Source organism: Mycteria americana, chromosome 1 (genome assembly GCF_035582795.1).
Source record: "Mycteria americana isolate JAX WOST 10 ecotype Jacksonville Zoo and Gardens chromosome 1, USCA_MyAme_1.0, whole genome shotgun sequence".
In the NCBI taxonomy this organism is placed as follows: Eukaryota; Metazoa; Chordata; class Aves; order Ciconiiformes; family Ciconiidae; genus Mycteria; species Mycteria americana.
Genome location: NC_134365.1, coordinates 51,618,990 through 51,640,232, shown reverse-complemented (window position 1 = coordinate 51,640,232; position 21,243 = coordinate 51,618,990). Strand labels below are relative to the sequence as shown.

General features: G+C 43.9%; 1 protein-coding gene across 2 annotated transcripts in view; it reads left to right on the top strand.

Moving 5' to 3' along the window:
* Nucleotides 1–21,243, top strand: part of TMCC3 (transmembrane and coiled-coil domain family 3) — a 150,130-nt gene that overhangs the window by 42,114 nt on the left and 86,773 nt on the right. Inside the window, exon 1 of one of the 2 annotated variants that reach the window (XM_075497210.1) lies at nucleotides 2,568–2,632. The exons of the other annotated variant lie outside the window; for it this stretch is intronic. The gene's annotated coding sequence lies outside the window, so the exon portion shown is untranslated. Of the gene's footprint in view, nucleotides 1–2,567; nucleotides 2,633–21,243 lie in introns of those variants that run through there. 2 annotated transcript variants of the gene reach the window in all.

Genomic DNA, 21,243 nt, shown 5'->3' with positions numbered 1-21,243 from the left:
CTTCCTTTGTTGTATCTGTACTAAATAATAAAGCCGGAATAGTGCAGGATGATGGAAGGACTAAATGGATGTGTTTAATGAATGCCTGTGTGTAGACTTAAAAATAACTCAGTGGAAACAGGTTTTCCTGAGGTTTTCTTTGGCTGATGTTTTGCAGATCAGACTGGCTGGTAGGTATAATAGTCTTGCTGGCCTTAATATCTATTAATTCAAATTATGTCAGTCATTAACTGTTCTTCTTTTTCCTCTTCTTTTTTTAGAAATACTCCTCACATATTTGATCAGTTCTTAATGAGGTGGCTCCATTTGATTTCTTTGCATAATTGCCGTTCGGGCACATCTGCGAGTAGCGATTTTGAGGTTTGCTTTTCATTTTTTCTTGTTCCAGTAAGTCAGTCACAGAAGAAAACATGGAGACATCTGAGGGGAAGATCTAAGCAGCCTGCCAGGCTGCCTTAAGATCAGATATCTAGCAGACTGGCCTAGAAAGAACAATACCATCTGGACGTGGAAAGAACCCTTAAGATGTTTTTGCATCACACAGGGTTATTTACATGGTAAATGTGCAGCAGTAAAGCCTGCCAGAAATCTGAGAGCTGGTCCATGTGCTTTCCAGCAGCTGTGGGTGTTAAAACTCCCGGGACTAGCAGCCTGCAGCAGTACTTTCATTAGCTCCCCATGAGTTTCAGCTCTCACTGAAATTCAGTTCCTAGATGGTAGGCCTACTTGAAGGAAAAAAAATCTCATTTGATTTATTATTTTTGATTCCCTGGTATTAATCTGTCCCAAAAGCTTTTTCAGTGTCAACAGCTGAAATGTACTGCTTTATCCAATTTAAGTGAGTGCTGGCGCTCAGGGTCTATTTTTCAGCCATCTACAAAATTCAGCTATTGTAACTAAAATTATTCGTAGAGCCTAAAGACTAAAAATTCTGTTCATGACCGTTATCCAGAGTTGTCCCTAGCAGATGTTAAAACCTCTTATTCTTGTTACGAAAAAACCTTCGAGATAGATAGTTTCATTTAACCGTTTGCCTAGCAGACCTCAGCGGACCCATTTGGATAGCAGGGCAAAGGCAGGCGGGTGTCACAGCCAGCCCGGTCGCTTGTTCGGCACGGATAGCCAGCACTTGGTGAGGGTGCCTGGGATACAACCGGAACGATGCGTCAGCTCTCAGCAGGAATGAGCTGCCTTATCGAGTCCACCACTGTGATCAGTGCTTGCTACTCATTTTAAATTCTAAATCGGTATTTTAGCCCCTGTAGAGCTAGTGGGACCAGTTTTTTTTCAGAAGCTCTCTCACCAGGTCTGTAAGAAACGATTTGATCTTACCCCTCTGATTTGAGGAAGGATGATATTGTATCCTGCCATTCAGCTGCACTCTCTCGCCACCCTTCAACAACTGTCTTGGCTTTGGCAATGCCGTCAGTGTTCTGTTAAGCTCCCTTTCCAGGAGCTAATCCAACCCAAATCAAAATGTGATGAAAGTGAAGTTGAAAGGAAAAAGGCTTAAAAGCAGCCCGTGCTGTAATCACCCCGTGAACCTTTCCCTCCTCATTTGGGTTCACCTGAGGAAGCTTAAAATCAGACTGAGTGCAGATGTTATCAAATACGACTCTATATTCTGTATGCAGGGCTCTGTGCCGCCTCCTGACTCTGCTCCATTTTTAGCTTCGGAGTAATGTAGTGCTCTCATGATTTATTACAGACAACATTCTGGCAGCATAAAGGATCAAGAGTAGGTGGGGCCATTATAGCTGTTATCTAATTCCTTTTGAATGTTAGAGACTATTTAAAAAAAGAAAAAAGAAGCAGCCTTTTTTATGTGTGCTCCAGGGTTTTCATTTTGTGTTGAAAAAGGAGTGGCCTATCTAATAGCTAGTTGATCCGCCCTAAACACAGTAAGATCCAGACACTGAAAGTCAAGAGCAAAACTCCCAGTAACCTCAGGAGGGGCAGGCTTTTTAATCCCTTTAGTGTGACCACAAAAGAAGCTTCTCCCCGCTCTCTGGAGGACAGCCTGGACATCTCCCCTCCCGTCTGCCAGCATGCCTGCTTTTGTGAGATGGTGCTGGAGGGGAGCAGAGAGTCCCTCCCGCATCTCCTCCCGGTGCATGGCTTCCCCAGCAGACTCCTCTGAAATCACCTGGATCACGGTGCAAGGAAGGAGGGGGTAGATGGGGACAAACTCGTACCTAGTAGTAAGTCTCTTTGCAGGCTCCAGTGGATAAAAGACAGCTGAACATGGGAGCGTGGGAAGTACTGGCAGCTGTCAGAAACCTCATGTTCAAGGGCAGCGTAATTTTTTCCCAGCAGAGAGGCACCACGTGTTGGATGATGCAATGGGCCACTTCTTGGTCATGTGAATGGGGAATGGCCACAGCACTAAGCCACATCTGTGGGTTGTGTAGTGGGACTGAGGAGAAGGAACAGTGTCCACCATCTGAAATACCCTCAGAAAGAATATAGGGCTGTGGCCCCTCTCCTGCTCCACGTCCCCTTGTGTTGGGTTCGGCTGCTCAAGGAGACCATATATCACACCAATGAGCTGTGTACAGCACGTGGGTGCCCAGCGTGGCAGAGGGACATCCGTACATGATATATCCCAGGCCTGACTGAAGGCGGGTGCGAGGTAAGAGCCAGCGCATGCCTTGCTCTCAGTGCAGCGGGGAGCAAGTGCGGTGTCCTGAAGGTATAGCTAATGCAAACTGCAGCGCCGAGACAGCTGCAATGGGGTGTAGTAGGGCTATGCATAGTGTGCATCTTGGATGCAGCTAATGCAGAGAGCAGAAATGAAGGGGCTGTGAATAAAAGATCTAGAATATTTTGGAAAAAATAGCATTATTGAAAAAAAAAAAGGCAAGCTGGTGGTTGCGGTCCTTCAGAGAAGCTTGCTCTGCAGTGCAGAAGCAATGAAGATTGCTTTACTCTTTTGTTTGATCAAGAAGTGCATTAGTCAAATTATTTGCTTTATTCTTTTGCTCTTATTTATAATAGTCTGAGAATGATACATGGCCGGTCTCTCCCTGGGAGAGCTTAGGGCATCTACAATCTGTAAGCACTCATGTCTGTTGAACTTTAAACTTGATTGTGTGTGACTGTGTAGGGAGGAGGAGCAAAGGGTTTATCTGTCCCTCATTGGCCTTAGTAATCTTGCGATGAAAATTCAAACCAGTTTACATCTTGTTATAGACTTTTTAATGAAGTCTGTAAAGAAAAAGTGCATAACTGGAAAAAGAGCAAACCCAGCTCCTCCCTGCAGTTTCTGGTTCCTGTGTACTCCTACGAGGTCTCCAGCCTTTTCACTAATATTCAGCTATTAAAATTCAGCCTACAAACATTGCCCACACATCTTTGCTCGGAAAGAGCAGCCTCCAGAAGAAAAAGAGGCACCACATGCCCTCCCGCACCTTCTGTCCATCCTGGGCAGGCGGGGCGAGTAGGCTGATTGCCGGCAGACCTGCTCTCTCGGCTCAGTGCAGCGCTCCCGCAGCACGAGAGGCTTTGCATTCACACAGGAGGACGAGGAGTCTGGTTTTGAGGAAGGCTCTCAGGCTATCTTTAGCAGACAGACCGCTGCTGGATTGCACTTCCAGAAACAGAAACAGCCCTCTCGTCTGACTTCAGTGCCGTTCAGGTCCTTGCTGCTCAGCTCGCACTTTTGTTTCTCTCTGGGGGATAACTCCTACATACGCTACATCAAGGCAGAAACCATCTACCTCTCCAAGTTAATGGTACCTCCTTAACCTTTCTCACCTTGCTGGGAGAACATTATCCTTCCGGGCTGCTTAGGGAACACTGTTGGCTTCCTGAGTACAACTGACTCGTATTTAGATACTGCTTTTATCTGCTTTTCCAGCCAGGACTAGGTGGTCCGCTGTGGTTACGGACTAGGAATAAAGATGTTCTCCAGATGCTCAAGCACTTTTTAGTTTGACTGTGTCTTCTGCCCTCTTACAGAGGCCTTATCCTTTGCCTCCATGACAGCAAGCTGTGTTGTGTATGTGCTAAACAAGTAGTAGTCAGCCTGCAGAGGTGACTGTTAACGTAGGACGGATTGTGTTTGTATCCTGACTGTCAAGAGTTTGGCAGTAATAACTACCCGTGATTAATTAGATGACATAAGCTGTATGTGATAATACCGGTATTTACTGGTGGTGTTTTACTTTTGAAATTCACGCAAGATCAGAAAACAGGTCAATCGGCATTTCTGTAGTCCTTGTTTGCAGCACTTACTGGTAAATGCAGTCGTTTGGCTTCATGTACCTCACAATTTTCCTTCCATTTGGAAAAACAGAGAAAGACTTGCATTTACAATGTTCCAAATATATTTGTCATGTTCCTCGCTCATCTCTTGTTTTGCAAGGCCTAGTTTTGTGCATTCATTGCTCAAGTTAGCAGTTGACTCAGTTTATGAATCTATTATCATATGTTTTTGAGAAATTGGCCAGGAGACCAGTTTCACTGGTGCTGACTTGAATGCCCACGTGCAAAACCCAGTGGTATAAATGAGCAACAAATCTATTAAAGGTCCTAGCCTGTTTTCTAGTACTAATTTTTAAAGCAGATTAAAATCACTTGTCACCTTCCTTCCTTTAAATGTAATACGGTTTTCCTTTCTGATATAATAGCCAAGACACTCCACACTAGATATGTATTCTTATTGTATTGACTATAAGAGAAGACAACATGAAATTTCTTCAGAATAAGAACACATTTCTGGATTTGATGATTCTTTAGATTCTGAATAGCAGTTAGCAGTGCAATAACCTGGTATTTCAGGGGTAGAGGTGTTCTTGTGAGGGACAGAAGACACTAACTGGAAGTGGAACAAGTTATTTCACATGATTATCCCCTGACTGTGTGGTCACCCATAGTAAATGCATTTTGTGGGTAGGGCAAGGCTGGTTTTTATAAGCAAACCTAAACAGGAATAGGAATAGTTTACGTGAGCAACACGTGAATACAGAGGACAGAAAGCAGCTGGCATTATGTGAGTAAGAACTGGGAAAACTGAATTAGGAAAGAACACCAGAAGCAGAAAACAAGCAGACAAGCAAAATCAATTTTAAAAAATGTATTGTATTTTTTCTTTATATGCAAAGCAGCAAAATGTTGGGAGTTGGGTGGCCCAGTGGGAATTCCTGGTCTGTGGCAGTGTGGTTTGGGACTGACTGCCTGGCTCGGGGTACTCCTTGCCTAGCTTTAGGTAGCTGAATCTTAGACAGGGGCAGCCCAGGTCAGCCATCTAATCGCCAATGGTAATCAAAGGCGTTTTAAATATACAAAAGCCACCATGCGACAGTGTAAATAAGACAATTTACACTCTGTTTAAAAGAAGACGATTTACAGCCTCTAAGTTGTGTAGATGAACATGCACAAGATAGTTCAAATGATGAGGTAAAGGGGATATGTATGACTGGATTTCCCCTGGGACTGCGAGAACGCTTTCCTATTATCAGTATCTAAGTGCCAGGCTACAGCCTGTTGGTGAAAACCTTGAGCACCTCGGGTACTGCCAAAGAAGGCCTCTTGCTAATAGCAAGGCTGTGCCCTCTCTTCTCTGCTTCGTGGTGGGAGCCCCAGGGAACGTTTCCTCCTAGTTAGATGTTGCTGTAATTACAGAATCACAGAATCATATAGGTTGGAAAAGACCTTTAAGATCATCGAGTCCAACTGTAAACCTAACACTGCCAAGACCACCACTACACCATGTCCATAAGCACCTCATCCAAACGTCCTTTAAATACCTCCAGGGATGGCAACTCAACCACTTCCCTGGGCAGCCTGTTCCAATGCTTGATAACCCTTTCAGTGAAGAAAAATTTCCTAATATCCAGTCTAAACCTCCCCTGGCGCAACTTGAGGCCATTTCCTCTTGTCCTATCACTTGTTACCTGGGAGAAGAGACCGACCCCCACCTCTCTACAACCTCCTTTCAGGCAGTTGTAGAGAGCAATAAGGTCTCCCCTCAGCCTCCTTTTCTCCAGGCTAAACAGTCCCAGCTCCCTCAGCTGCTCCTCATAAGACTTCTGCTCCAGACCCTTCACCAGCTTCGTTGCCCTTCTCTGGACACGCTCCAGCCCCTCAATGTCTCTTGTAGTGGGGGGCCCAAAACTGAACACAGTGTTCGAGGTGCAGCCTCACCAGTGCTGAGTACAGGGGCACGATCACTTCCCTAGTCCTGCTGGCCACACTATTCCTGATACAAGCAAAATTAGTGTGTGTAAATATGCTAGCAAAATAGTAGATGTTACTCCTGACAGTCCGGGGCTGTATGGGCATTGTATAGTGTCCGTACGGCTTGGTGCCTGGCAGGACCTGTCCGTGCAGTAGAGTGCAATGCTGTATTTGGAAGCAATGCACCTCTGGTAGGAGCGCTGCAGGTAGAAAGGCCCAAAGACAGCTCCTAGAACCAACTCATTTTTGTTGGTCTATCTATCCTCCTTGATAAACTGAACTTAAGTGTTTAATGACTGATGTGTTTGTTTAGCATACTATGGTGGTATTTTGCACTTATTCCAACACTTTTATTTCTTTGAATGCAGCTCTTTTATGGGGCTATACAGGACAGCGTCCTGATAGGACCAGGTGATCCTGCCAGAAGACTGCAGAAAGCTCAGGTTCCACAAAATGATATATCATCGTGCCCTTGTTTTAAAGATAGCCACTCAGGGATTAAATGCATGGGCTTAGGTATCTTAAGCCAGCTGCTGTTCAGGCAACTCTCACTCTTATTCTGTGTATTGGGTGGCAATAACTGGGGAAGTCAGTTGTTCCAGAAGATGGCTGTATGGGGCAGGTTAGTGGTTTTCTCCCTGTGTGTGCATGTGTGCCTGTTGGCCGGCACACAGTGAGACTTGGGCTTCCCTTCCATGTTAGACTCGGTGTCTGAAGGTTTCATCCACTGATATATATGTATATGTAGTTCCCTGCCTGTATAAGGATCTCGGGATTTCTCAGGATAAGAGTAGAGGCAGTGCACAATACCTGTAGCAAGGAGTCCTTATCCAGCGGTATGGATGACATGTGCTAGGGCTCTCCCACATCTGCCTTGCAAGAAGGAATACTGCAAGGTCTTGGTTCTTTCTTATGTTTCCTTAGTAGGAGGAAATTTAAGAAATAGGATCTCAAATCCACAAAAAGGCATAATTAACCATAATAACTGACAATGCAGCGTGTGCGTTAAAAACATAAAGGTAAAGGGAGGCTGTTAAATCCTTGGTGAGAAACTAGCCTGACTTGTGCTTGGATTTTCAGCTTCTTAAAACTAATGCATTGTAATAGCATTATCATTGCAAATATCAGTGAGCAGTTGCTCTTGGCTTCCTCTGACCTAACATGGTTCCTCTTGAGAAGACTGAGACTGTAGCATTTGCATCCAGTTCAGTTCAGTTTTTGTCAGTCACTCCATCTGAAAGGCAGCAGCTCCCCTCTGGCTTTGGAGCCTTGTCCATAAAACTATGCATCCATTGATACCACTCCTGGGGCTAGAGGTGTGCTGGGTTATTCTCTAGCCTTCTACTGCTCAAGGTTGAGATTCATGTAATGATTTAAGTCACAAGTAGCAGCATACTGGGAGTTTCACCTTCTCCTCCTGCTTATGCATCTCAGAGAATCTGTGTTGAAGAGTGAATTACGTTTAAGAGAGTAAAAGGTTGAGACACAAAGCGTGAGATGCCTTCCCAAGAGGGACAGGACTTTATTCTTGCATCTCCAGTCTATCCTAGTGGGGTAAAAAAGCCTTGAGTGGTTGTAGGCCAGCCTTAGAGCAAATCATAACCAGGCCTGGGATTTATTTCATCTACAAACTCCTGACGTCAGTGTTTGCTCATGAGGCTCGGCAGAAGTCATCTCTTCACTGCGGGGATTCCTGGGTGACTTCTGTGTCCCGCGTGGTGCAGGAGATCAGAGCTACGTGTTGTGGCCTTTGCTGGCCTAAAACGTCTGTGCTTCTGTGAACTGGGAAGCAGCAAAAAGTGGAGCAGTTGTTTGTCAGAAAAGCTGATAGACTGCATCAGCACTGCGTTTAACGCAAACCCTTATTTTGCCCCCGTCGCGTTAATTAGGTGCTATTTTGAGTTCACAGGGGATGCAGTGTTAACCAGGCCCTTGTGTTGCTGCTACTCTTTAAACAGTTAACTTGACACCAAATCCCGCAACACAATTATCTCCATTATTAATGGCTTTCACCGCTGAAGTAATTTTAGCCTTGTAAGAAAATACACAAGAAAAAGAAAGGAATCCACTAGCAGATAAACACAAAGGCTTAAGTAGGGCTTTCACTGCAGCAGTTTTTCTTACTGCCTTCAGTGTTGGCTGCCTGGAGTGTGTGTAGGGAAAAGCCTCCGTGTGTCTGTGTCCTAGCTGGCGGTGTCTGTCCTTCTGAGATAGAGAATTGGATGAGATGATCTGGCACTACTGTTGAAGTTTGCTCTTTTTTCCGTTAGGACAGGAAAAAGGTAGATAAGGGAGAGGACTGAAATGATGAAGTTTCTACCTCTGACACCCACTTGCATGTGTAGCCCTCTTCTGGAAAACTAAAAACATAACACAGCGTGTCAGCCACTCAGGCCTTGCAAATTTACACTAGTCCTGAGCTGTAAAATCCACTGCTTTCCTCTTGCTTTCTGGTTACAGCCTTTGGGCAGTGTTGCATGTAGTCGAGATGACTTGGTCAACTAATTCCAGCACTTACTAAACAGGAGGCAGAAAAAGAGAAGTTCGTAAGAGGAGAAATACAGAAGAAAGAATGGCATCCACCTTTGGGAGGGGTAGGATTTAGTGGATGTTGCCAATAATAGAGACTTTGCATTCCATGTCACTGCCAAAACTTTATCTCTGCAGTTTTTGTTAGTGGGAAGAATGGAAACAAAAAATATGGTCACTTCTGATCCTTCTAGACCATCCATCCTCACGGTCCTTTGACCTTTTGTGTCTTCTAGATAAACAATTTCCAGAAAGTAGTGGTAACTGTATGCACTTAAAATTTACCAGTCCGAACACTTTCATAGCATCTGTCATACTTCATTCTAAATCTCCTATTTCTAGAGCATTCTTGGGTTTTGGGGGTTTAGGTTTTTGGGGTTTTTTCCCCCATGATAGCCCATGAAGGTACCCAAAACCTTGAAGAAATTTGATTGGTTCTTTTACTTTAAAATACCAAATTATATAAAGTGATTTATTTCCTGTTTTTTCTCAGTTTTATGACTATTGCTTTTATAGGTGTGTCTCTGTGTAGTGGCCTGAGTTGGATTTCATTACCTTGGAAAACAGACCTCTGCCTCACACCGTTACTTTCATGCACAGCTGAGCTGAACGTTGTGCACATTTACTTGAGATGGAAAATAATAACATACATGCTCTGAGAAAAAAAATAACATTTTTTCAAAATTGGGATGTTGTGGTGTGATTGCATTATTAATGGGACACTAATTAGTGTTTTGATTACTTTCTTTTTTTATATAGTTTCTAGATCAGATTCCATTCCATGTTCCTTTTGCCTTTACAAACTGATAGATTTTAGATATCTTAAAGCAAAGTTACTGAATGTTTTAGTTTTGCTATGGGGAAAAAATAAGGACACTTATCTTACTGCAGCTAACACATTAATTGGCATTGCCAAGCCTGAATATAAATATGTTCAAAAACCTTCAGGGCAAAAAGAGCAAAAGTTTTGCAGCACCTGGCTTGTAGGGATATGCTGGGATTTATGGCAAAATCTATAAATGGTTGCAACAGATCTATAAAATCTACTGGCAAAATCTGTAGTTAGTTTTTCATTGTTTAAACAAATTAAAAAAAACATGGCCCTTCCCTCAAATTTATGGCCTCCTTTGAAGCCCAGTTGAATTTTGCCTTTCTAGACACTTCAGCAGGCTTTGGATTGCACGGATACTTTAAAAGGTAAGTGTTTATCTTCAAGTTAAGAGATAAGGAAAGCCTGTTGGATCATATTTTTCATCACTGTGAGTCCACTGTGAATTTTCCTATGGTATTTATGTGATTCTTTTCAACTCTAATTGTAAATCACTTCAGCAGTGAAGCCTCCATCAGCTGCCTAAGGAAAGCGTTCCGCATTTTGGTAGAGCTTTCTTCCCCGAGGCTCAGCATCCATGCTCCCTCTCTCAGTTGAAACCCGTTCTCTTGGTTACATCCCGTGCTGACAGATCGTACGACATCTCACTAGGAAAACCTGAGCTGACCTTTGAGGGCACGGGACTGTTGCCCGTCCGTGGAGTTTGTTTCTAAGTATTACCCTCTTTCCTCTCTCAGGCCAGCACTAGTCAGGGGCTGCCCTTGCCTTCTAAAAGGGCAGTTGCCTTGGAGGTAGGAGAGGGGACAAGTCCTGCTTTGCTCTTCCAGCACTATCTGCCAGAAGCAAAGCCTGTGCACCGGCTGTGATGCTCTCCTCCGGTATTCCCATCTTCGGGGCAGGGTGAGCTCCTTGCAGCACTGATGGGGGAAGGAGGGATGGCACTCGCAAACCAAGTGACCTGCGTTCCTCCTGAGAGGAGGAATAACTGCTGCTGTTACCGTTGCTAATTTTAATATAAATATCGGTTTTGCTCGCATGTTTTGAAGAGCATCAGTAGGATCAGGCATAAGGCCATGGCTCTGCAAACAGAAGCACTTGGATTATGTATTCTGTTCAATGCTTGTATTGTGCCAGGCACAGTGGGGTCTTGCCCTAGACTGAAAGTGCCACTGTGTTATAACTAATAAATAATAACATCTGGCAGTAATTGTTTCATTACTTTAAGAGTCAGACCCTTTAGTGGGGAATTTGCTAATTGACAAACATGTCGTTCAGCTCTGCATTTCCATTAAAGAGGCTGTGCCAGGCTGTTCTGCGTCTTCATACTGAGATGGAGACCTGAAGTCATTAATCATCATAATAAACAAGAAATAAGAAATTAGGCAAATAAGTTGGCCTTCAGTGCTTAATGGCTTGTTTTAGGATTCTCCCCAATGCTCCAGGCAAGTGAAATAGATAATGAGGGATTTCCCATGCTGGTCATAGCCTGTGTCTCTAGGTGACAGGAGAGGCAGGAGGCAAAGGGGGGGTGGCACGGTGATCATCACGGCTTGGCTTTGACTTGCCAGCCCTTGCAGCCACACGGCTGTCCTCCCAACAGCCTGCCAGGGCATACCTGGGGTGTACTGGTTCTCTCTGCCTTGGCCACCTGAGACCGCCTTGCTTGTGCCAGGGGCATGCTCCAGAGCACTGAGAGGCAAGCTGGTTTTAAACAGGGTGTGATACTAGTCTGAAAATGGAAATTCCATTCCTGGTTCTGCCACACAATTCTGGTGATGCCTGGGACAAGTTGCTTCTCTCCCAGTTTCCAAAGAACCATGGAAATACTAATTTCCACTAATTTCCCACCACCTGGCCCTGTTTCCTCCCACAAATGTTTTTTTCAGGGAGTTCGGAACATTTCTGCACTTTACTGATAAAAAATGTTTGCTTCATCTCTGCAAAATGACACTTAATCCAACCGATGTCCTCTCATGGAGGTGGAAGACCTGTCAACCCTGCAGTGATGCACTTCTCAAGAGTATCCACCATGAATAAAAGGGGCAGCCATTCTGACTGGATTGCTGGGCTTGTATGTGGATCTCGCTATATTAATTTCTTGTTGCACAGATGATTTTGAACAGCTTGGAAATCGTTTCCCTGCTTTACGAATAAATCTTCCTTTGACAGAGGAATGCCACTTTTCTCCATGATGTTTTTCAATTCAGTTTTTGTCTTCCATCCTGGTCACAGATTGGTATCTCTTTACATTTAGTAATTGAAGTGAGTGAATGCTGATTTGATGGGTTAGTCTCTGCTATTACTGTAACCTGACTCCCCTGCAATAAACTAGATAGCATGGGATATATTTTTTTTTCAACTACAAGATATGAAGTGGAATGAAATGAGAGGAAATTGTGCTGTATGGTGTTCACGTTCCATAAATCACATTTCTTACTCCGCCAGCTGTGAGTCCCCTCATGTGCCTGGGAGATGATTTCTGCAGGCAGTTCTGGATGTGATGTGTGGGCAGGGTATGGCCCAAGCCCTGTCCTCAGCTGAGGGAAGATCACACTCTCTTGCAACACTGGTTCTGGCATACAAGAAAAAAATCGTGGCATTCATTTTCTTCTTGTCATTTCAGCAACATCACCATTACATTTGTAGCTCTAATTTCAGCCTAGGGGGAAGGCAGAGGAAGGCATAGGAAGAAGGTCTGTGATATGAGCACAAAACCAGAAAGCGATGGAATTGCTTTCTCTTGAGTCATCCCTACTCGTCAGCTGAGCCCGAGGAGCTGGTTGTGTGCCTGGAGCAGCCTGCCGGGAGCGGTGGCAGCCAGAAAGCAATTACTGCTATAATTTATGCCGAGACCCACATGAAACCTGAGGATGGGGGAGCTGAAAGGCAGCTGAACCTTCTTGCACGTTTTCCACCTTCTGTTGGTGCTAGGCAGAGTTCATGTCTAGCGACTGGCTTTCCTGTGCTCGGGTACCATCAGTGAGACTTCTCAAACCACACTGAAAAAAAAATTAAATAAATCGTGCTGAGATAAAACAAAGACAATTGTTAGGATCAAGGAGATCCAAAATTTCTTTGGAACAAAACCCGTTTCACCATATGCCGCAAAACTCTCTCTTGAACTCCAGTTGAGCCAGACTTTCACAGATCAAGCTTCTTTTATTTGGGGGAGTTTGCAGACTTGGAGCAGTTTGGGCAGTATTTAGTCATCTGTGATGTGAACACGTAAAGCAGTGTAATGAAGTAAAGCCAAACAAAGCTCTTAGTTTGCAAAACTCTGCAATGAAATTTTTATGAATTTTGTTACTGATCTTGGAAGGCAGAGAATAGCTCAGTACCACATAGCCCTCAGCACCAAATGGTCCTCTTGCTCTGCAAGAAGTTTTGACATTTCAGTGTATTTTTCAAATATATTTTGATTTCAAAATGAACTGAAGTAAACTGAACCATTTCAGTAACTGCTACTTACGAGAATTACCACACTAAATTCATGCAAATAAAGTCACACAGGTGCAAGAATGTTTGCAGGACGTTGCTCAAAAGGAAAATGGCTCTGGCCCCATTTACAAGGTGCAAATATCCTACTTTGTAACCAAAAATGTATTTAATTGAAGCGTGACATTCACTGGCAGCTTCTGGTTTTGTTTTCAATATATGCCTTTGTGCTCAATGATAAGACAAAAATTTTCCATGAGCAGAATTCAAATACGCTGTTTTAAATTCATGTAATGGAAAAAGGCCTATTAAATATAATGCAGAAAGGACCACGAGGCATTTCAAATTTTAGTGGGCACAGGAAGGGAGGTAAAATTAGCATTTATTCATTATTTATCTACTTTTTAATATTTATGACTAGCTCTAATTGTAGTCTATTTCCTTTTTTATTTTTTGAGAGTGCCAGTATAGTTAGATTCTGTAGAAGCGGTATTTTGGGGCAAATAGCAGAATTGCTGACGTCAAGTGTTTAAAAACTGAGACTGACCAAAAAACCTGCTTTCTTCATTCATCTTGTGATTCCTGAGCCTTCAGATGTACTGAGATCCCATTTCACATTTTCTCTAGGAGACCTAAAAACTTTGAACTTTGGCATTGTTATTTTTCCTCCTGGCAGGTGATACGTTCGTCTGATGACACGGATCCAGACACCGGGTCCTTTAGCATCAATGTGGGATTCATTATAAAGTTGTGAGAGCTGGAATAGCGCATTGGAAGGCTTGCATTCCCGTGGTAGTAACTTTGTGATCCTTTAAGTGTCTGAGCAGAGATGTTAATGCTGAATATCTGACTTGGGCTGAATTCTTTGTCTAGAATTTGAGGGGAAAAAAAGGGTTCATCCATTTTGAGGGCAAGATTAAGGAAAATAGTTTGGTCTTGTCTGTTTGCTGGTCTTTCAGAGTAGGCTGGCGGGCTGCAAGGACCCGGTCTCTTGTGAGGAAAAAGAGCAAGAGCTTTTCGTAATACACAACAAAAAGGTTTTTGGTTCTTGCAAGGAATGAAGGATGTGGCACGTGACTGTGGCTGTTTTGCCTCCTGTCTGACAGCCTTGGGGAAGGGCCTCGGCTCCCACATTTGCCTTCAGACTCCCCTCTGCTCCAAAACACAAATCCAGAAACACAAATACCCATTTCACCCCTTACCCCTTGCTGGCCTATGGGTTAAGAAAGTCCCCAGGTAGTGCTGATGAGTTTCTATTCCTCTGAGGGCAGCTAGGCACAAGACCGCTCGCTCGCTCCCGAGAGGCGTGTGGGACGCGGTGCGGCGTGCTGGTGTGCCTAGCCTGGAAGGGGGAGGACGAGGACATTTCCTTTTTTTTGTGCAGGCAGTTAACTCTAGACCACCAGGTTTGACCCCAAAAGGCAGATGGGTGGAAGTCTTAGTTCTGGGAAAAGCTTGTGTGGGAAAAGTCTTGAAAGAGCTTAAGTCAGAGCTCACAAGCACCAAGGCTTCCCAGCTATAAGACCCAAGAGTTCAGGAAGCCAGACTTTACTCCTGCTCCTCAGAGAACTTTTTGTCTCCTTAGAAAATTTCTGTAGAAGAACTGAGCGGTCCAACAGGGAACCATATCAATTAGAGATGCACTTTGAATGTATTAAGTGCTATAAAAGTGCGAAGTTCTGTGCAAAATGAAACCAAAATTGGTGGATATTATGGCACTGATATTTCTGTATCTCATTTTCCCTCCTGCAAAATTGTACCCTGTAATTTTCTAATGCATTTAAGATAACTTCGGAAAAGTTTGAGAACTCTGGGAGTCTGATGATCCCACAGTAATGCCCTTGCAGAAATGCAGGGTACAGGCAGGGAAGTGACATTACAAAATAAGAAAAACACAGTTGGAATTTTAGATGGATAACAACGACAAATGACATTTTCCTCATTCAGGTGAATGATGCAATCCTTTTGTTTAATCATCGTCCGTTTTTCCGTATCCTTTAGTGTCTGTCAGAAGTACTGCTGTTGTGGTATGCTCTGACCAAGTTCCCTGCAAGGGCAAGCAGAAGTCCAGGACACGTTTTGCAGACTTGGGAAGCATGGCAGACCATGGCAGGTCCTGCTCACCTAGGCTTAAGCACGTGCCTTTCCAACACAGGCTTTTTCCTGCTGCTCCTGAGAGTGAGGATGGAAGCGAGAAACGTGGGCAGGCAGAAAACAAGCGTGTGCCAAGATGTGCTTTTTCCTGGGGGGTTGCTATGAAGCCGGTGTGTGCATGCTCCTCCCGGCATGCTGAAGTTGCCCCAGCTTCAGCAGAGGCGGTTAATGTGACTAGCTGGTGTGCCCTGCACTGTCTCTCCATTAGCAAGGCAGGAGAGCAGCCAAGCACTGTGGAAACCTCCTTGTTTCAGGACATGATTTCTTGCTTCCTTCTTACCCAGCCTTTGATCTTCCTCCTCTGAGAGCGCTGACAGTTCTCTTGCGTTTCAGGAGCACCCTCTTTCCCTAGTGTCCTGGCAAACACGCTTTGCCATTCTCTCCCATCTTTGATTGCCCTTGGTCTACGCGAGCCTCCCTTTTCATTCCCAATCCTCCCTTGCAGGCTTTTTGCCTGCCCACCATACTCCCAGCTCTCTTCCCCTCGTCTCCTGTGAGAAGAGTGCTAATGGGCACTTGCAGACCTTTCCTCTGTGCGTGCCGTGTCTTGTGTCTATACCATGGATCAGCGGATGGTGATGCAGCTTTGCTGAAATCACGGGCGTCATGCTGACCTGCGCTTGCTAAGCTCAGGCGGTGGTTAGTGAGCAGCTCTGGGAGGTTGATCCCAGATGTGGCAGGTGAAGCTAGGGAAGAAGGTGTACTGTGAATTATTAATTGTGCATTTGTTTTAGCCTGCCTGATCCTGTAAGTGAAGGTCTAGTGTTGTGGAGCCCAGTGTTGAACCCTGGAGATTACTGAGTAGGGATATTTGTAGGTACTTTGGCAGTGGTGTTCATATCAAGAGCTATTAAAAATAATGAGATGCTGCAGCTTTACTAATGATTTAAGAGGAGAACCTCTTAAATCAGTATGAGGCTGATCTGATGTAGCCATCTTCATGATAGCATCCCACAGTGTTTTGTCTTGATGAGTACATCTTGTTCTGGCTTATTTCAGAAATCTGCTCTTAGCTCTAAGGTCTGCAATTGTTGGCCTGTAATTAGTACCTATATTATGATGCTATTACTGCACTGGTCTGAACTGCTGGCTATTTTTAGATATGACATTGTTCAGGTTTTTGTTGCATAGCTTATTTTTCTCATCATGAATCAGCAGGCTGCCGAGTATAAAATAATGCTGGTTTTTAGAACAATTAGTGCAGACTTGTGTAGATACCAGTTAGCCAGTATTTACACAAACGTATCTTTAGATGGAGACTGTGGTCCAGTCCCAGGCTGAGGGGGACTGTGGTCAATATTCTCTTCTGATGGCTTGAAATACTAAGTACCTGCCTTGCCCGTGGGCCAGGTAGGTGAGTGGATTTACACTTAGTCTGCAGCGAAACTGGATACTCGGCATGCACGCAGGTCACGTAGGTAACATTGACCATAACTGAAACCGTGAACTGTTTGTCAAGAAGCTAAATACTATTAATGTCTTATTGAGAAAGAGCCAGGTTTATGCCTTATGGAGGACTGATAACAGGATGCCTGATTTCATGAAAGCTTGGGTAAAAACTAGGACATGTGCTGTGTCTGAACCCTACAGCTAATGTCTGAGTTCTCTCAACTTGCATCTTCTCTTTGAATTGTAAAATGTTAGCCCTCCGGTGGCTGTAGTGTCCTTGAGTCCCAGTTAGTGTTAATCATATATTATGCAGCTTTTGTAGGTAAGTGGCAGCTTCATATTTCGGAGATCTTCTTTGAACGCCCGTAGGTTTTATTCACAAATAAAACTGCATTCTCTTTTTCTTTCTCAGCACTGTCGTTAAAGAGAACTTGCTTTCTGTTACACCTCCAAACCAAGACCAAGAGGTGCTAAATGTAAAAACCCACCAAGCCTGGTGAAGAAAAAACCCGTGCTATTGCAGATACAGTCCTTGATTGTATAAGAGAAACTTTTAAGACTTTAATATCCCAGAGAGCAAGGCTGGTCTACTTAAAGGCTCAGGCTGAATGAGAGGTAATTAAAGCTAAATTAGAAACAGGCAGCTTCCATCTGTGATTTTAGAATCCTAGAAAATACTTACATTAGAAAGGAAGGCATCAGAGCACAGAACTAGGAGAACAGAAATCAGGAGGCTACCTCTAGCGTGGATGTTCACTTCCCGTGCGTATTGAGCAGGTCATCACAACGCAACAAAGAATTGGGGTCAGAAAACAAAATGGGAGAAATTTGCATAGGAAGTGAAACACTTGATTAATTTTGGAAAAAAGTGAGAGTGTGCAGTTAATCAGTTATGACATGGCAATTAATATGAATTATTCTTTATAATTTGATAGCATTCAGAGGTATCAACAACAAATCAGCATTTTTTTTTCTACAGAATCTGTCATTGTTTTACCTATACTAGCTGGCTAATTATTGCTTAAATCTCAGGAGTGTTATGAAGCTTAAGTCATTAATGTGTTTAAAGAGTTTTGATGCTCTGTGCTGAAAGATGGCATCAATATAAAAATAATGGTAATTTAGCGCTGACATTTTAGTATCATTTCTGGATTTTATTAGTTGACGAATCTCTCTAACATGCATCCCCATATACATTTATGAAAATGTACACATTTTCAGTTTCAGTTTTCAGTAATTTGTACACTGCTCTAGTCTTGTACACTGTGCTTCAGAAGGAAATTTAGTGATAGTTATAAAAACTGCATTTCTATGTAGTGGCATTTTAAGCCTTACTTGCATTTCAAGTGAGAAAAATACATCCTGAGATACGGCTGACCAGGGCTGAAACCGCTGCATACCATGAGCATGTGGCAAGCTGTGGGTCCAAGCCCGTGACCATGCCGTCTAGAGGGTTGCCAGCAGCTTTCCCTATGGAAGACATGAGTCTGTTCAGCAGATGGAGAGAGGATGTTTCAGCCCTTTCGTAGAGGCTCTGTATCCAGCTGTCGGAAGAGAGAAGACCTCATGACTGGAGTGGCTGAACGTTGTGATGTTCAGTCAGAAAAACTGAAAGAGTTTCAAGTGATCTGGTGACAATGGAGTCAGGACACTCCTGAGCACCTCCAGCTACAGCGATCACGGCCTCATCTCTCTGAGTGTGAACATGAGCCTCCTCCATAGGTAAATGCAAGAAATTAATAGCACTTATAAAACTATCCTGTAGACATTCATGCAGAGGCATGGCATGCTAATGTGGTTGTTCACCGGCATGGAAAACTGCCTCGCTTCAGTAAGGGACTGCAGCTAACAGAACAGAAATATTTCTCAGGCCAGGCTTCCTCTCTCTGATTACTGAGCAATCTGCCCTCCACAGGAAAGCAGAAAGAAACCCTCCTAAAAAATTTGGTTCCTAACTAAATTGAAGGGTAGGGGCTTTCTTAAATTATTTTTTTATTTCTGGAAATATCTCTTCTCTTTAGGGAAATAAATATATCTTTATTAATCTTGTCAGGAAATACTGCTGAAGATCATCAGCTCTTTTTTAGCATTTCATTTCTAAATGGATACATGTGAAATTTCGAGGCTTCAATGAGCTTTCTCAGTGATGAATATAACTCCTCATTTTGCCCCACTGCACACCCTGCTTGTTTTATGTGAGCTGAATCTGACAGCTTCTTTCCAAACTTCTGGAAGTCGTGTACCCCAGCCAGGCATCAGGGCGTTCCCGTACCTCGTGCTACCTCATTCCCAACTTGAGTTGCAGCTGGCCAGGGCCTTCAGGCAGTTCCTTTTTTCTCCTTCACCTCCTTGCGTGTGTGTGTTTGGGAGGGCTGGAGGATCAGGAGGACTTCACGTGGGCCACGTGTGCGTCCGCTCCTTCCTCTTGCTGCCCCGTGTCCTCTGCTGCAGCTCCTGGCTTCCTGGGCTGGCTGGGTTTTGTTCTAGGAGGCTGCCACACACTTGACTCACCCAGCCTCTCTTTTTTCTGCTTCCCCCAACCCTAGAAGGTGCATAGGGCAGACACCGCTCCTGCCCCATTCCTGCTGTGGCTCTGTCTTGAGAAGTCGAAGTAATTTCATGCCAGATCTTGCGTTTTGAGTTCTTCCCTTTCTTGGCCATTGGAAACCCATAACAAGGTGATGTATATGGGGAGAACAAGAGTCTCCAAGAGTGTCCTAGAAAATGCAAGGCTGCTGACTCCCATTGGGGTGCTCCAGGCTCCAGAACTGAATATTGGGCACTGCCAATCAGTCTACCTTTGTTCCATGACAAAATACAGCTTGGGGATTAATATGGTGCAGGGAGACAACTCCAGCTGCTTCTGATTTCCTCCCTAGGAGCCCATCTGTCTAGCTGCCAGGTTGTGATACGGTTGTATTGCTAGTTTTGACTCATACTCTCTTTTCCTAATGATGCACAGAGATCAATTACCCATATGTTGTTTCCAGTGTGTGTATCTGCCTTTCATGCGGTCCCTCCTGAGGGGTTATTGACGTTCCTGTGGAGCATGAAAAATGGATGGGACTCTTGCAAGCAGCCTCTCTACTAATCTGTGAAGAGATCCTGAGGAGGGAACTGGGAAATTGTTTCCCTTCCCTTACAGTTTTGTGTGATATATGCGCATATGAGTCCTCTCTAAATGCGTTTTCATTTCTTCTTGATTTCTTTATTAAAAGGTGTGTCACACATATCTTCTTCCTATTGCTTATGGCGAATATGCAGCTGAGCAAGTTTTTCAGTATCATGTCAAGACTGGAAAATAGAGGAGAGTGAGCTGGCTCGTTCTCGGTGCAGATAAAAAAGGCTTGGGAAAAATATCCCGAGTATGCCTGCCCCCTTTGCCCCGAGGCAGTGGTTGCACCCATGGGCCACTGAGGGCCTCAGTTAGACTCCCAGATACGGCAGAGAATCAGCACGTGCTCGTTTATGGTACTTGTTTTATTTGTATTCCTTTGCTACCCTTCCCTTTTACTTCAACGTTAGAGATGTTTGCAGTGAATTATATTCTGACTTGCTTCTCAGTTGCTCCACTAAGGACTAAGCAATGTACAACACTGTTAAACAGAGCATCTTGTTTCAATCATACTATGCTATGTTTTGCTTTCTTACTGGAGGCTCTTGACTTTTTATTAGGTATTTAAAATACTGGTGTTAACCCTAAGTGGACTGGGATCGGCATGGTGAGAGAGAAATCCCATCTCAGGCCATATTGCCGCAGATGAAAAGTAAAAGTGCCTGAGCTCATGGGATGCAATTTTCAAGAGAGCCAAGTGGCTGGATGTGCTGGAGTGTTTGCTGGCAGCAGCCGGAGCAGGACGGTCTGTGGTGGGGCCCAGAGACGGTGTTTATCAGTGAGGCTGCTCATCATCCTTGCAGAGCCTTACATCTTCTGGCTTTGATAACATGCTGAGTGCTGGATTAGAAAAATGCCTCATTAACACTTGTTACTTTTAGTAGGTTTGTTTTGACTGGACACAGTGACATGATAGGAAGTAACAGGACTTTCTGTACAGAAATGGAGAGTTAACATTCTTTATCTTAACTTAACTTGGCAGAAGCAGATCCATGCCACTGAACCTAGCTTTCGCAGTATGTTGGACTTTGAGTATTTATTGGTTCTTAACTATACGAAACTTCTGTGCATTAATATATCCTCACTTAAGCTGAACAAATATTTTAAAATGCTTAATTCTTCCCTAATTTCATTTTTCCAGAGTCCTTACCATGACAGAATCAAAGAATAAAATTCACTGGCAGTCGTGTGGCTCTGTCTTGTGGTTACGTGTGCTTTCCAGTAAGCAGGAAAGTTTTGCCTTTGTCCTTTGCCAGGTCAACACTCTCGTAAGAGGTGATGTGAGGTTTGTTAGGGTGGTTGGTCTGTTTTAAAAGAATTGAATTACAGTCTGAGGCATGCACAGCATGTCAATAAATAGCAGTGTTGCTATCTGCAGATACTTCTGGGGTTTGGTTTGCTTGGGGTTTTTTTCTTTTCTGTTTCATTACTTATACTTAATGAAGGAAGCAGACTACTTAAAGGCACACAGGAGGTACCAATTGTAGTTGGTACTGGTAGTTCACCAACTCTAGTTATCATCACAGCTAAGTGCATCAGAGGAAAGTATAATAATATGCACCATAGAGTGTACTTCATAACTTGTCTCCCCAAAAACGACCTTCTTAACCTC